The sequence below is a fragment of the Lissotriton vulgaris genome, chromosome 5 (assembly GCF_964263255.1).
Source record: "Lissotriton vulgaris chromosome 5, aLisVul1.2, whole genome shotgun sequence".
NCBI classification, from domain to species: domain Eukaryota; kingdom Metazoa; phylum Chordata; class Amphibia; order Caudata; family Salamandridae; genus Lissotriton; species Lissotriton vulgaris.
The window spans coordinates 851,203,940-851,220,018 of NC_141693.1; the positions used below are offsets into that span (position 1 = coordinate 851,203,940).

The 16,079-nt window shown below is 45.5% G+C and overlaps 1 protein-coding gene across 5 annotated transcripts in view; it reads right to left on the bottom strand.

The window, feature by feature from the left end:
* The window catches only part of LOC147711692 (mannose-binding protein C-like), a 115,183-nt gene extending 99,973 nt beyond the window's left edge, over positions 1–15,210 (bottom strand). For 2 of the 5 annotated variants that reach the window (XM_086922406.1, XM_086922408.1), the window contains exon 1: positions 14,825–15,210. The gene's annotated coding sequence lies outside the window, so the exon portion shown is untranslated. The remainder of the gene's footprint in view (positions 1–14,824) is intronic. The other 3 variants (XM_086922404.1, XM_086922405.1, XM_086922407.1) reach the window with 2 other exon arrangements.
* Positions 15,211–16,079: the final 869 nt, after the last annotated feature.

Sequence of the window (16,079 nt, forward strand, 5' to 3'; positions counted from 1 at the left end):
AACATGCCCAGGCTCCCTGTCCCATCTGAGTGCCGAACCACCGCACTCAGACCAATCACAAAGTTGCAAGCAGCGTTGTGATTGGCTCAGTGGAGCCTGAGTGCTTGCTAATCACAACACGCTGCAATGCAGTGTTGCATTGTGATTGGTCTGAGCGCAGTGGTTTGGCACTCAGACGGGACTGGGAGCCTGAGCATGTTCTCCACCCAGGCTTGTTGCATTGCAGCTTGTTGTGATTGGCTCAACGAAGCCTGGGTGCTTTCTGGAAGATGCGAGGAGGAGACATGACATGGGAGAGATGGAGGAGAGACGAAGCGATCAGGTAAGTGAATTTTTATTTTATTTTTTCCAAGCCCCCCCCCCCCCCCCCCCGCCACCCCCATATCATAACGGCCACCACTAATTTGCAGGCACTTTTCACCCTTCTTGCTTTGGCGGTCAAACCACCAGGACTGTGGGTGCACTATGCAGTGGCATGACCAGAGTGCCTGCAGCTGGGAGCTTTGCACCCTGGTCCTAGCTAAGCTGCAGCACGGCGCCACCAGATGTCATTCACAGAAGGAGTTGCAGAGAGAGTATTGCCCACCTTTGTTTGCCAGGTGTCGTACCTCAGGGGACAAGATAACCATATAGAGCTAGGTATATTGATTTCTTATCTTTTACTGAGGACTTAGCAGAAAATACCCCTGGTTAGACCTGACATCCTTACGTGGTCTCCCCCCAAGTTTTTACCTTCACTTCTCCTGTTTGTTGAATCCATTTTTGCTGGCTTAAGGACTCTGCGTACTTTACCACTGCCACCAGTGCGAAAGTGCCTCTCTCCTTCAAGGTAAAATTGTCCTACATCTATTTGACACATTTCATTTACTTTTAAGTCGCTAGTAGATGTTACTACATGTACAGAGGCCCTGTAAATATAATGCTATTAGTGGGCGTGCAGCACTCGTTGTGCCACCCACTAAAGTGCACTTTAAAACATATTTCAGGCCTACCACTGCAACCTGCAGTGCAGTTATAAATTGCCATTTTAACCTGGCAAAGTAAGCCTTTTACCGAAACCTTTTAGCTAAACCTTCCTTTTTAGGTCAAGCCTAGTGCAGCATGCATGCGCTGCTCTAGGAAAGGGCCTCTTGGAATCACTCCACACTTTCTTAAAACTCGTGAGTGTGGTTGTCACATTCTATTGGACTTTGGGTATTGCTTTAAAAAATGAAAGCATGCAAATGGCCAAAAGTGGGTGCATGTCCCACCGTTTTTCTAAACTTTCACTCCCATAGCCTTTGGGTCTCGGGAGCGAGCAGCAGCTTGCCGGGTGCCAGCCTCATTCCTGGATCATGTTACTCATTAACCCCGCGCTGTCGCTTTCACTTTCGCGACCGCACTTGATTTCAGTGCCATGAACAAATGTGGGGCAATCTCAACGCCTTTCTGATCTTGCATTTTGCTCCCCCCTCCCCAATAACTCTGTACTTTACACATCTTGAGGGGCGCTGCGCGAACACCGGTACTTGTCAAGGGTGATGCCTGGTACTACACAAGCTAGCTTCTGAGAGGATTTTCCTCCACGGCGCACAACTTTTCCTACTGTTGCTGCCCTGCTATTAAAAGAAGAAAAAAGACTTGCGCCGAGTCCTAAGTGCCCGCTGGACTTTTATCATTCACTGAGCTCTTGTTTCATTTGTTCAGGGCTCGCACCGTTGGCATTGTTTGCTAACCTGACTCTGAAACGTCCTGGGCAGTTCCCACCGTGGCCCACCATCCTGCCACAGTTTCCTTCCCCCCTCTCGGGGTGGCTTCAGGGGAAGGAGGGTTTGGTTAGGTTCCCACATGTTTGCCTGTCCCACTTCCACCCTCCTCAGCCGTCCCACCCTTCAAGACCCATCTTGCACCTCTTACACACAGCGGACCGGGCCCTCCCTCGGATGTGAGCGTATTTCCTTCTCCTCGGACCTCAAGGACACTGCCTCTGCTTTTGTCAGAGGAGGCGAGAACACTTGCCAAGGATGCCGGATTCCAGAAGCTGTGCAAGCCCTCGTCTACCCCATACCTATAAATACTGCCTCGGGCTGAGGCGGTCAGAGCATGTGCTGCCGGTGAGCGCCAAGCGCCCTCCTGCTCCAGCGCCAAGAAGACGTCACATGCCCTGCCTGCCTTGCACTGCACTCTTTAGATAGCTCACACTCAAATATGTCATCCCTTGCAAGCACTGACACAGGAGCTCAGGACCACCTTACCCAGGCTTGCAAGTAAGGGAAGCGCCTACAGCCTGCTACTCATCTGTGTTATGTTATGCTTTGTCAAGTTACGCTGTGATGTTTTATGCTACAGTAAGAGGCACTGTGCGATGCTGTTAGGATATATTTAGCTATGCTCTGCAATCTTATGTTATGCTATGGCATGTCATTAATAGTGTTTTCTTGTGTTATATGCTGAGTTATGGTATGATTTGATGTTATACCATGCTTTGCACTATAATTTCATGTCATCATGCTTTTATGCAAAGTTATGATAAATGATATTACAGTATGGGAGGCTATGCTGTAGTATGTTTGCTATACACTGCCATGTTGCCAGTGGTGGCTCCTCGAGGGAGTGCTGCGGGGCGGTGGGGGGGGGCAGGGGAGGGGCAGGGTGTGGGGTAGTAAACTTCGGCATATGGCAGAAGGATGTAAAGTAAAGAAATAAACCAATAAAACAAATTACATTATGCGCGCTGCATCGCCGTTTGGCGTTGCAGCGCGCGCAATGTAATTTGTTTTATTTATTTATTTCTCAACTTCCTTTGGCCGTATGCCGGAGTTTATTACCCCCCACTCTGCCCCTCCCCCGTCCCGCCCCACAACCCCACAGCACTCCCTCGGAAAGCCACTACTGCATGTTGCACTATGGCATGTTGTTCTTTTACATGTGCTGCTTTGTTGTAATACGGTGTATACTGTTGTGCAATGCTATGCCACAGTGGGCTGTGCCATTTAATATGCTCCGGTATGCAATGTTATGTTACACGATGCTGTTGTGTTGTTTATTCTTGGTTGTGTTATTTTCAGATACGATATGGTAGGAACACGCACTCCGAGTAGCTGTTCTGGTCTGTATAGTTGTCGTGTGCTCCTGGGGTATCACCCTCTGAGAGGGGTGTAATGAGGAATACAATTATGGCAGTGGCGCTTAACTCAGCGACATCCCCCTGGGCACAGCAGAAAATTCTGTGTTTTCAGATACAACATCTTAGTCTAGGCTTTGTTATATTCTGCGTTGTTGTGATACTATCCTACGATGTGTTAAGCCATAATATTTTATGTTATGATATGTGCGGCGTGCAACTGTGTGTTATACTAATGGTATTGCTGAATGCATTGCTGCCAGCTGAATGGCTTCGTAGCACTCAAAGGAGTTAGGGAATTGATTTAAACAAGCATTGGCATGGCCAATAGGTCTCACTTTGGGATCTTATAAGTATTTAGTTATGCAGCACAATATCCTTGGTGCAACAACATCAACTGTTGCTTGGCTAAACACATATAAGATCCCACAGGCGAGTCCTATTAGCTATGCCAATGCTTGTTAATACATATAAGTCATCTCTAAGGTAGGCCATAAAGGCTCGTAGGGCCGGGTGCATTGTATTTAAAAAGTAGGACATGTGAACTTAAGTTTTACATGTCCCGGCAGTGAAAAACTCCTAAAGTAATTTTTCACTGCTGTAAAGTTTATCACTCCCACTGACTAACACTGGGTAACTTTCGGTGTATAATTTAAGCCAGTGGTTTCCGGTGGTGGACACCGGCAAATATTTTTGGGGACCAGCATTTATTTTTTCTCACCAAACATTTCCTGTAAGCAAAGGAGGGAGACACACACAAAGGAGATAGAAAGAGGAAGAGGAAGACGCACAAAAGGAGAAAGCAATAATCTGCAAGGGAGATAAACGGGAAATTTTGGAGTAAATGAAAGCAGCATGAGGTGAATTTCAGACTGTGCAGCCTTGATATTCAGTACACTGACATTTTTATCATACTAGCCATGTGCTTTCAGGCAGAGTTTAGGGCACCGGCACTAATTATTTTTAAGCACTGATTACCTTATTACATTTACTAAGTGCTAACTTTAAATTGGGAACAGATAGAGAGAAGCTGTTTACATTCAGATGAAATGTAATTTAAAATCTTCATTAACCCGTTTGGTGATGTCACAGTGGGCGTGTGCGGAGGACGGCCCGGGGGCCATCCAAAACACGCCCACTCATTAATTTACCTGCACCAGGGCCGAATTTGCGCTGTGGTCAACGGGTTAATGGCGAAGTTAAATTTTAAGTTTCAGTTCTGAAACTGCCACTTTTAGAAAGTTGGGATTTTCTTGTCCCAACTATCTGCTCTTTCTGCCAGTGACTTGGGGTCACATGACTGTACATGGCACTGCTGTTGAAGATTGTATATTGTACAGTAACGCAAAGTGGGCTTAGCTGTGGACAGGATAAGCAATCCTGACAGGATGACTGGGGTAGGGTTGTACCTAGTCCCACTTACACTTCAAAGGGTTTTGCGTCCTGCACACGCAAAGGAACCTGACACCAGGCATGCTCTGCCTTTTTTTCAACACCAGACAGTTTGGGGCCTTGTCAGGGGAAAGGGAAAAACTTCCCACACCAGATGTTTGGGTAGGACACGGAGTTGCCGCACATTAAAGCTGGCCCCGGTTATAAATATTGGACCTCCAGAGCTGCTCATCAGACACCTCCTGGACCTGTGGAAATTAAAGAAAAAGGACTGCCCTGCTGCCACATGACTGCCCTGGTGCTTGAAGGACTGCCTTGCTGCCAGAGAAGGTAGATTGGACCTGCTTGCCTTCACCTCAGACTACCCGGTGTGACTCCAGGAGTCAGTTGGTTGACTTCCTATTAGAGCTACAGGGACAAATCAAGCTTCAGCGGCCTCACTGCAACTGCCTAGCCAGCCTAATTCAACTGAACCTGCAACTGGACCTCCCTTAACCCTGCTGCTGGTCTCTGCTGGAGTGAATTCATGATACCCAAAAGGTGACTCCAGGTCCTGGGCCCTTGGTTGGCATCAGGGTTTACTCCTCTTGAAGTAAAAGTGAAAATCCTGAAGTCTGGGCTCCTTGCAAGAGGGCCTGTTCATTCCAAGACTCTGTCGCCTGCGACAACTGCCAACGTGAAGCTCCAAATGCATCTGCTCTTTGCGTCCATAGCAACGATAGCCTGCGACGACCGCCAACAACAACTGTTTGTGAAACTTGACCAGCACTTTGTTTGCTAAAGTGATGATCATCTGAGATGCGTAGCCTCCTCCTCTCAGCTTCCTCCAAAGTGTACAGAAATAATCTTGTCCGCCAGACTTAGAAGGTAACTTCTCAGCGGGACTACCCAAGTCCCTGTGTTGACATGCAACCATCTTCGTCAGCATGAACTTACGACTTCCCCCATGTTTAGCGTGACCAGATGACTGCATTTGTCATTTTGTGCATTTAGGTTCTATTTTCACTAAAAGCTTGAAAATTGCATTTTTGCCACTCTGGTACCATTTTATGTATGAAAATGTATTCTATTTTTCTAAATTGGTTTGGAATTCTTCTTTTGTTGTATTTTCACTTTATTGCTGGCTGTGTACGGCATAAAAACTTGAACTTTGCCTCTAAGTTAAACCTGACTACTTTGTGCAAACCCATGAAAGGGTTAAACACAGGTTAACTTGGTGCCTTTTGTGGTTCAAACACACACAGCCCTTACAAAGGAAGGGCAGGGGGAATGAGAGACAGGTTTTGGGTTGTACACATTTGCGCTCTCCCTAGTAAATATCCATATCACAAATGGCAAATGTGTCTCTTGTATGGCTTCCATGTAGGAAACCCCTATATCCTATATATGGGCTGCTACCCTGTTCCTGGATACCTCTATGTCCCATTCGTCAGAAGAACCTAAGGGCTCACCCCCCCCCCCCCCAACCCCCCCCCCCCCCCAATGTGTGTCTAGCTTCATCATTGGTCATCCAGTGCTCACTAAATAATCTTGTAATGGCAGATATGCTGTCGCCTCGGTCGAGGGTGCTTACATGGAAAAAGAAAAGGACAAGGGATCCAAAAAAGGTGTAAAAATCATGGGCACATACCCCACCGAAATGAGCATTTTATTAGGCGGTGGTGAGGCGAAGATTTAAATTAAAAATAGGATATGTAGGACAGCAATATGTGTCTTACATCCGTTCAGGTTGACATGTTTCAGCCCTTTTGTGGCACTCCAGAGGGGTCCGAGGCTTTCTTCAGGACCAGACTCCTACTTTCCTTATTGTGTGTCCCTGTCTGTACATACACACACACGCACACACACATAACACATACACATGCAATACCAGTTGTAATGCTTTTCTGGGAGTGACAGTTCGCTTTTATTTCATTTAGTCCTAGAATACTGGACATAAAGCATAAATATAAAAATTAAATGCACACTTTTAGACAGAAAAAGTAACAATATACAATTAAATGGGTCATGCAAACATAAACCACAGAGGGCTACCAAGGTAATAAATATCCCTTAGGTCCTTCTGATGAATGGGGCATAGAAGTATCCAGAGACAGGGTAGCGGCCTATATCTAGGATATCGGGGGTTCCTACCTGGAAGCAACACAATGAACATGTTTAGTGTTCTGGTGCCCTGACCCTTTATTACATTTGACATCTATGAACACATTTTCCAGAGCTGTTTTTAGCTTCGATTTCCCCGCTTAGCTTTTGTGATGCGTTTTCTAGTTGCAGCCCATTGTGTAGTATATCTGGGTGTGGGAGTGAGTGTACAAGGCACAGAAATGAAGTTGGAAAGTATGAGGGTTTCTGAGAGCCAATGCAGCACAGACCCCTGGGAAAGTTGGATGGTATGTCTGTTTCTAAAGCTTCTTTCCATGCCTCAGATTAGAAACAAGATTTACAGTTGAATGTAATGAGGTGTTTGCCAAGAGTAGATGCTATGAAACAGTTACTGCAGTAAATTCATAGTGACTTCACCCTGCCTGGACAATAACTGTTAATATCATTGCTGTTCAAGCTTGCACCATACAATCCGTAGGTAAACCATTTGTCAGGTGGGTTGATAGGGGTCCCCAAATTCACATATTAATACCATATTCGGGCTTCCAGGGAGGAAGAGAATAAATGCAAAATCCAAGTTAAAATTTTAATAGTGACTTCGTCTAGAAAAACAATTTTGTCATGGAAAGAAAGTGGAGAGGCATAGATGAAATCGATAAAATGTGGGGCAAAGAGAAAGCACAAAAATAATGGAGGAAAGGGTAAAGGTTATTTAATCGAACTAAAATGAAAGCAGTTCAGACTTTTCGGAGTAAAGTACTTGATCGTCTCTCCAAAGACTGAGCCCAAATAGAGGGTTGGCTAAGTTCCTAGTCAACAATGTGATGTGCAAGGTGCTTCCTACGTTGTCTTACGGTCTCATTTGCCATGCATGAGCTGGTTTGTCTTTCTGTCTCTGGAAGAAGGGAGTGGGGAGTGCACTTATGAAAGTTTGCTTAGAACAGCTAAAACTTCAGGGCTGACCCAGGCAGAGGATAAGACAGAAAGCTTTTGAAGGAGGCCATAAAAACCAAGAGAACAGACACTTTCCATAGCTTTGAGGGAATGAAGAATAGGAGAAGCTCAAAAGGTGCTTGGGGGGTAATTCTGTGTAACTGTCCATGAAGAAAAGAGGGCCTTGCTGCAGGCTACTCAATTCAAGATTTAGTGTACTCATTAACCTGACACAGCCAATCAAAGGCTACGTGACAAGACTTGATAGACGTTATATTTGTGAGGACTGGAAAACACATTAGCAGTAACATTTGTAATACAATTTGAGACTATGGGGGCTGACAATGTTGTTTGGTACTTTTTTCTTGTACGATGAGCTGCTTTTATATTGTTTGAGTGACAGCTTATTTAAGTCTACTTTTTAGGTCTCGCCTGCCAGACTGGCTAAATTTTCTTATTATGACAGACTTTTATGAGCTTACCGAAAAATTCCAGAAAGATTTGGGCCCTTTCACTTTGCTACAATTAGTTGGCTTTATTGTCACTCTCATTTGCTTGCTTTTTATTCGATGGCTTGCCTTCCTCATCTTATGTTTGTCCATCCCAAGGCGCACAGCCTCTTTACCATTCTTTTGATTAGCTTGCTTGTATCCTTTTACTGCTCACTGTTAAGGAACTAGGGGCATATTATAAAGGGGGGCGATAGGCAATTTTCGCCGCTTTAGTGGCCGTTTTTTTGGCCGCTAAGCGGCGATAATACTATCGCCCTATTAGCAAGGTGTTGCTAACAGCAGTTAGCGACAGCTTGTAGGCGATATCGAGTGCTTTGGGGCCCGCTTTGCATGTCAGCGTTATTTATCGCTAATGACATGCGAGGTGGGCGTACCCAACCTGTTAGCGACTGAAAGCCGTCGCTAACATCGCTATCTCCTATTAGCAACACAGGCGTGGCGATGGAAATATTTGCGCTAAGTGCGAATATCTCTAAAAACTAACACCTGCTCAGACCAGTTCTTAGCCATTATATCCAATGGGAGGTGGATATAATGGCTAAGACCCTGTTAGCGATAATGCGTGAATATCGCTGTATTTTCAGCGATATTCACGGATTTTGCTGCTATCGCCGGGAATTTTATGGCTTTTGAGATAAACGTTGCTATTAGCACGTTATCTCAGCAATAAAATCCTGTGATGGGCGGCGATAAAAAAATTGCTGCTAACCCTACTTAGCGATAAATATCGCTATTTGTTTATAATAAGCCCCCAAATTAGTTAAGCACTCTAAGAGAGTGCATATGTTTTCCAGCTCTCTCCCTCTTGTGCTTCTCCTGTTAAACGCACTACGACAGTGCATGGATTTTCCTCCTCTCCCACTCCTGTACCTCTCCTGAACAACCCTCCCCACACACTCATTTGCTTTCTCCCATGTGCTGCATTTATCCTCAGGTCACTACCCAGTTTTATTTTTATTTTTATTTTATATGTCCACGAGTCCCCCTCTCTATCTCTCCTGATCCAGTTCTCCATTGCTCCCCCACCGCTTGAAGACATAAATAAATAAAAACAATTCAGTACTCAAAAAAGTGCTTTGCACACTTAAGGCCTCATTTACAATATTTTGATGCGCAGCAGTTCAGCACACCTTCCTGCAGTTCTGCCATGCATCAGAATAAAAGGGAAGAAATTGCGCTGTATCTACCAGATGCAGCGCATTCCTGTCCTTCTCTCCTGTGCCGGTGCACAAACAGCAGCCGTGCACCAGCGCAGACACCCTTGCGTTATTTTTCAACGGTGCCTGCGCTGAGGAGATGATTGTTTTTGTACAGGAAATGACACCTTCCCGCATAAAAACAATCACTAAAGGTATTTTCTTCTTTCAATGCGTGCTACAGAATGCAGCATGCATAGAAAGAGGAAAAAATGTGCACCTCCTTATGCCTCACAGGGAGAGGCATATGATTCTGATGCATTTTCAGGTTTAAAAATGTTGTAAATCTGGGAATGCTTCCATGGATATTGTGGGGAAACACCCACAGCAGCACGCATGAAATTACCCTTTCACGCATAATTATGTGTGAATGGGAAGCATATTTACAAGGTCATGAAAAAGTCACGCAGGGTGACTTTACATGGCCTCATTAATATGGGGGAGCCCATTGCGCTGCCGGTGCGCCCATAAAGGTGACGCACTGGCGATGCAAAGGTCTTGTAAATAAGCCCCATAAAATGTTACGTTTTTCAGTTACCAGTCTAAGCATCATCAGCAATCTTTGATTGATTAATGAAAAAAGAAAAGGCACATGCAGCGTGGCGGTGCAGAGCTGCCCAACTGCTGGAGGATGCTCAGACTGCGAGGTATCTGGAAGGTTTCACGTACAGTCTTTCCTTGCTGCCTCAGCATTTAGAGGTGTCTTTTTCTATGGGCCCTATTAGGAGGACCACTGGAAAATCACAGCAAAATCATTACCCTGGAAGTGACGCAGTCAGGAGAGGCAAAGCCGAACCAGATAGGGGCCCTCAGGTAAGCCCTACCAAGGCATGCGAAACGGACATGCAGTGATAGGCACATCAACATCTCGGCAACAGCAGGAAGACAAAAGGAGGACACGTGTTGTTTGGGTAGTCGGTCATTCCTATGTGAAACGTGCTAAACCAATTTTTCTTGCAGGAGAGGGTAGACGGAGGGCGGAATGCGGGGGGCTCATTGTTTCCTTCCATGGCAGAGGGGGGCCCCGCCTGAATCAGCTTAGGGGCTATATGTCAGATTTACTCAGAAGACACACCTCACCGCCCTCAGTGGTCATCCTGCACCTGGGGGGAATGATTTAGTTGACTTGGGAAGACTGGTCCTGTTGAAACAAATCATCTCAGCAGCAGGTTGGCTGGCGAAACTGTTACCGGATTGCACTATAGTGTGGTCACGGCTGATACCTAGGCTTCAATGGAGGGGGGGGTGAGTCAGTCAAGGCGTTGAATCACTCGGTAAAGAGGGTCAACAATAAGATAGACAAGCTTTTTCGAACTCCTCACCTGCAGAGTATACCTCATGGGTGCATTTTGGGGGAACAGTTCTACTTGCGAGATGGGGTCCACTTGACAGAGTCGGGAATCCCTTATTGATAGGGAACATACTGGCATGGGTTGAAGGTTTTGCTAGGAGGGTATGCCCTTTCAGTGTAGGCAGTAGGGGGGCCAGATAGTCGGTCAACTATGCTGGCCTGTGGCGGTAAGGTCATAATCGGTGAGCAGCAATTTAAGGTCCTTAGGGGGCGGCACCATTAACGAATGGGGCTGCCCAGGGGGAGGGGCCAATGGTCTCTCCTAGAACTTCAGGGGCAGGATATCCGCTTGCTTGGAAGGGTGCGGGGGAGGGAGTCACGCTTTCCTCGGGCTGGTAGCCACCCCGCACATACACTATGACGTCAGCAAATGGTGCAAGTGTAAGGGCCCTCCTTTTTGGTTAAATGGAGTTCACAGAGCGTACGAGGGCAACCAGGAGAGGGACGAACTCTCCCGGTAACCGGGCCCTTGTCGCGCATGCGCACTCAGACGTGAGGGCGTAGCTGGGTAAAGGATCTGACACCGGTTAACGACCTTGCCGTAGGACCAGAAATTATTAGAATGCAAAATTGATATGTAGGATGTTAGATTTGGTTAGGAAACACGCTGTATTACACATTTGTTAAGGGCAGCCCATCATACCTGTCTAACTCGCTGTAAATCTAATGTCAGAATTTTACATTTAATAATTATGTAAATAATGTTCTTTTATTTAATTTTGATTTTGTTTGTATATTTTAATAAATACGGACGGGGGTCGCGAGACCCCCTGCCTTCCAAAGAATTCTGTTGTTTGATTGATAAGTGTTTACTACAGTTCGCATGATAGGGCGGGGGGTGGCTGGCAGTCCCAGACCATGAGGAAAGGGGGGGCCGCTCGGCCCCCATGCACACATGGCTGGGCCCTGCCCCCCCTTCATCTATCCTGATTGGTCCCGCCGTTTGGTCAGGAAGCAGTTTTGCGCTTCCGGGTCAAGGGGGCGGGACCCGTGGCCAAAGGGGGGGTTTAAGAGCCTGAGGAGCGAGGGAGGCGTCCTCTTTGTGTCCCGCGCTTCCCAGGCTCGCTCATCACCCCGCCGTGGGGCTTCTAATTTTCCCCACCCTCCATCCCTTTTAACAGAATTCAAGTTGAGGACATTGGTAGGTATCCTCTGAAACGCTTTTCAACACTGTAGGTATATATTGTGTTTTCTTCCCTTCCTTAGGCCTTTTTCCCGTTCACAGGCAATGTTAATGTTAATTTGCTTAAGTGGTTGTGTTTTAATATGCATTAATCGTTTTCTTTAGGCTTTCTTTCTGTTCTTAGTATAATTGTCGTATTTATTAAGTGGGTCAGGCGATAAGGTCATAATCGGTGAGCAGCATTTTAAGGTCCTTAGGGGCGGCACCATTAACGAATGGGGCTGCCCAGGGGGAGGGGCCAATGGTCTCTCCTAGAACTTCAGGGGCAGGATATCCGCTTGCTTGGAAGGGTGCGGGGGAGGGAGTCACGCTTTCCTCGCGCTGGTAGCCACCCCGCACATACACTATGATGTCAGCAAATAGCGCGAGTGTAAGGGCCCTTTTTTTGGTTAAATGGAGTTCATGGAGCGTACGAGGGCAACCAGGAGAGGGACGAACTCTCCCGGTAACCGGGCCCTTGTCGCGCATGCGCACTCAGACGTGAGGGCGTAGCTGGGTAAAGGATCTGACACCGGTTAACGACCTTGCCGTAGGACCAGAAATTATTAGAATGCAAAATTGATATGTAGGATGTTAGATTTGGTTAGGGAACACGATGTATTAGACATTTGTTAAGGTTAGCCCATCATACCTATCTAACTCGCTGTAAATCTAATGTCTGAATTTTGCATTTAATAATTATTTAAATTATGTTCTTTTATTTAATTTTGATTTTGTTTGTATATTTTAATAAATACGGCCGTGGGGTCACGAGACCCCCTGCCTTCCAAAGAATTCTGTTGTTTGATTGATAAGTGTTTACTACAGTTCGCATGATAGGGCGGGGGTGGCCGGCAGTCCCAGACCATGGGGCCATCACTCAGGGTTAGTGCTGTCAGACAGAAATGGAGGTCAACAAACGGGACAAAGTTTGATATTGACAAATGTGATGTGTAACAATCAAACATGAGGATTTCGAAGGACCGGACAATAAGTTGTGAAATGTATGATCCATGTTTTGTGTAATTAACTGCGGCCTTTATCCACTATAAATTGTTCATATGTGATTTGGGAGGTGGTTAGAGGGTGCATTGGGTGGCCAAGAAGGAGGGGCTGAACTTCCACATCTGGTAGGGGTTTTACCTCTACTTGGATTCCAGTAATTCTGATGGCAGGGAACAGACATAACACGTTTTGAGAAGAAAACTTGTGGGAATATGTGTTTCTGCTCCTATTCCGGCATATTTTTTCACAGGTGTGTCATACAGATTGGAGCTTCGTTTAATAGCTGAACTTTTTGTGTTAAACTCCACAATGTGTTCTCCCAGTGGAACAGGTAACTTCTGTTAACGACCACATAGAAATTAACAGGGCACGCTTACCAAGGCCCTATGTGTATTCAGTGCCACAAACATGCTTTTTCCCTTCCATACTATCAAACTGACCTCAGAGAGGCTGATGGTGCTGGAAAAAGACTGTCACATATTAGGCTTTGTTTATACCTGACATGCAGCTGATTCCTGATCTTCCATAATGTCAGTTACAGATATTGGTTGGTTGCAAAATTGGGAGATTTTCCTACAACACAGCGGTACCGGGCCCAATCTCTTTACAGAGTTTGCCTGGTTAAGGAAATTGCCATAATGATCTTTTTTTAGGTGAGGGTAGGCATCCTTCATGAATTACCATCTTAGGAAAATGTTTTAAGCACTGAGATGATAGTACCTGGTTGCTTCTCATTACTTAATATGAGCCGGTGGTTGCATGTGGGGCTCGTTGGCACTGATTTTTTAGGGAGCAGCACATATTGATTCAGAACAAGAAGAAGAAAAACACAAAAGATTAGGTGAAAACGTAAAAGAAAGATGGAAAAAGCGAAATGGGGGGAAAGCTGGGGTCTAAGACAACATGCCAGCGTGAAATAAAGGGGCAGGGAGTTCCTCGTAGTGCACAAAGGAGGCATGAGTTAGAATGAAGACTACTCAGCCATGGTATTCTGCACCCAGGTCCGGCTTAAGGGCGGTGTGATCGGTGCCACCGCACCAGGCGCTGACATGGGGGGGGGGGGCGTTATTTTTGCAATTATATTAACATTTTAAAAGTACCTGCTGACATTTTTCTAGCCTCCGGCAATTTTCAGGGATCAATTAAAATGTCAAGATAACTACAGTGATTAATCGTCTTCGTGGAAAGAGACCGGAGGTTTGCCTAGTGGAAGTTTTGACTCATCCTAAGGTAACGCAGAGGGTTAAAATGTCGGCTGCTAAGAACGTGTACCATGTAGATCACAAAGTACATATAATGTAAATAGGTCAGTGGAATACTGCTTCTGTAAAAGAGCTCTTTTTGTTACTTGTAGTTTATAAGTCAAAATCCTAATATAGAACATTGAACTATTAACTGTCATAAAAAAACTGCATGCAAACTGCAAGGTATATGTTAGAGCTATATGTTTTTTTGCACAGTCTTTTATTATCCTAATCTTCCTAAAAGGGTCCATTTGGGTAGAAACCAATTCTTGACATTAAAAAGAACCCCCTAACAATGGTGCTACGTTTTAAATTCTGAATGTATGCTTTTCCAGAATAGGGACTCTTAAACGATACTGCCTACCAGTATCAATGACATGTCTCTCCTATACTACACCTTGTAGTCCTGTCTGATGTAACATTTCCTATACACTGATTTACACACATATGAATGTCTCTCAGCAATGTGTGTTTGATGTAAAGTGCTCCGATGCCTTACACCGGTGTGAGTGGTGCTTTAAAACTAAATGAATCTGAGAGACAGTGGTTATGGAGACTTGAGGGGCAGTGCTAAAGGGTGCTGGTGCGGCAATCCGTGGCAGAGTTGGAGTGCCAACAAACATTGTCACTCAGGGCACCACCCGTGTTAAAGCCAGCTCTGTCTGCACCCCCCCAGGCCCCCCCCCCCCCCGACGATCGATAGCGCTGAAGGAAGACTTGTGAGCACAATTTTGGGCCCCCAGCACTTAAACGTCTACAAATTAACTACAGGCAATGCTCCTGACAACAACCCCCTTAAGTCAACCACAGTGGAGCCACTCACCAGCAGCAGAAGCCAGTCGACCACCGCGTCCCTGTTTATTCTCGTCGGTGCTGGTTTATAGAATATGTTTCTTGCACTCGTCAGTTTCAAGCTTGCGATATTTGATGCAGGAGGGCAGATATTCCAAGAGAAGCGCCAGGCTGTGCCAGTCTCGCTTTCCCCTCCTAACTTACTGGAAATAGAAAGCTTAGCTCTGAAAGATAAGAGGTCGAGGGAGCTCGCACCGTCCCCTTTAACCTGAATTTACTTTCAAAGCGGCGTTGAAAAAAAGCACAAAAATAGGGAATAATAAAAAAAAAACACTTGGCAGAGTCATAGCAGTCCTGTGCTCGTGGATGTACGTCTCTCCGAATCTTTCGATTCATATCTCAGTGGGTTTAACCTGTGCGCTTTCTTAACACACCATTACATTTGCGTAATAGCAGGCTGGCACTCTTTCACAAAAGACCATGGCTGACCTTAGTTCATGTTCTGATTAAAATTGATCGCCAGAATTGATTCTCTCACTTTTCATTCCTATATGAGCGAATAATAGTTAAAAGTACATATATGGTGATGCTTAAAGAGAAGAGTAGAGGAGTCGCACAACACCATAAAAGGGATACTAACCATTAAATAACTTGGTTGGCAGCTTGTTCGATAATGTAAATAATGTGCACCATGGAACTTTTATCATAACACGTATGTGCCATTTACTGCCACTAAAAGTTAAACATTGCAGTGGTCTTGTGTAGAACAAGATACATGCCAATGCCTAGTATGCAATAGTGAAGCTCGTGGTCCAATTAGCAATTTTCTCTTCTTTGGCGCTCTTTTAAGATCAAATAAAACGACTAATGCCACTCCAGAATCAATAGTTTTAAAACAATGTACACTGCCTCTCTGCTAATGGTCATGGAGTCACCAAAAGGCCATGGGTAGCAAAAGTTAAGACACATTTGACCCTGTTCACATTCAAGGAAGCCACATCGCAAATGCAAAAACAAGCATTGGCAGAGCCAATAGGTCTCGCTTTTGGGACCTTCTAAGTATTTCGTTATGCAGCACAATATCCTTGTTGCAACAACATCAACTGTTGCGTGGCTAAACACTTATAAGGTCCCAAAGGAGAGACCTATTGTCTATTCCAATGCTTGTCATTTTTTTTGTTTCTTGGATGAAACCGGGATAGTGCCAGGAGGGTCAAGGGTGAGTGGTAGGGAGGTGAGGAGTGAATGCCAGGAGGGACGAGGGTGACTGTCATGCCATGGGGGTG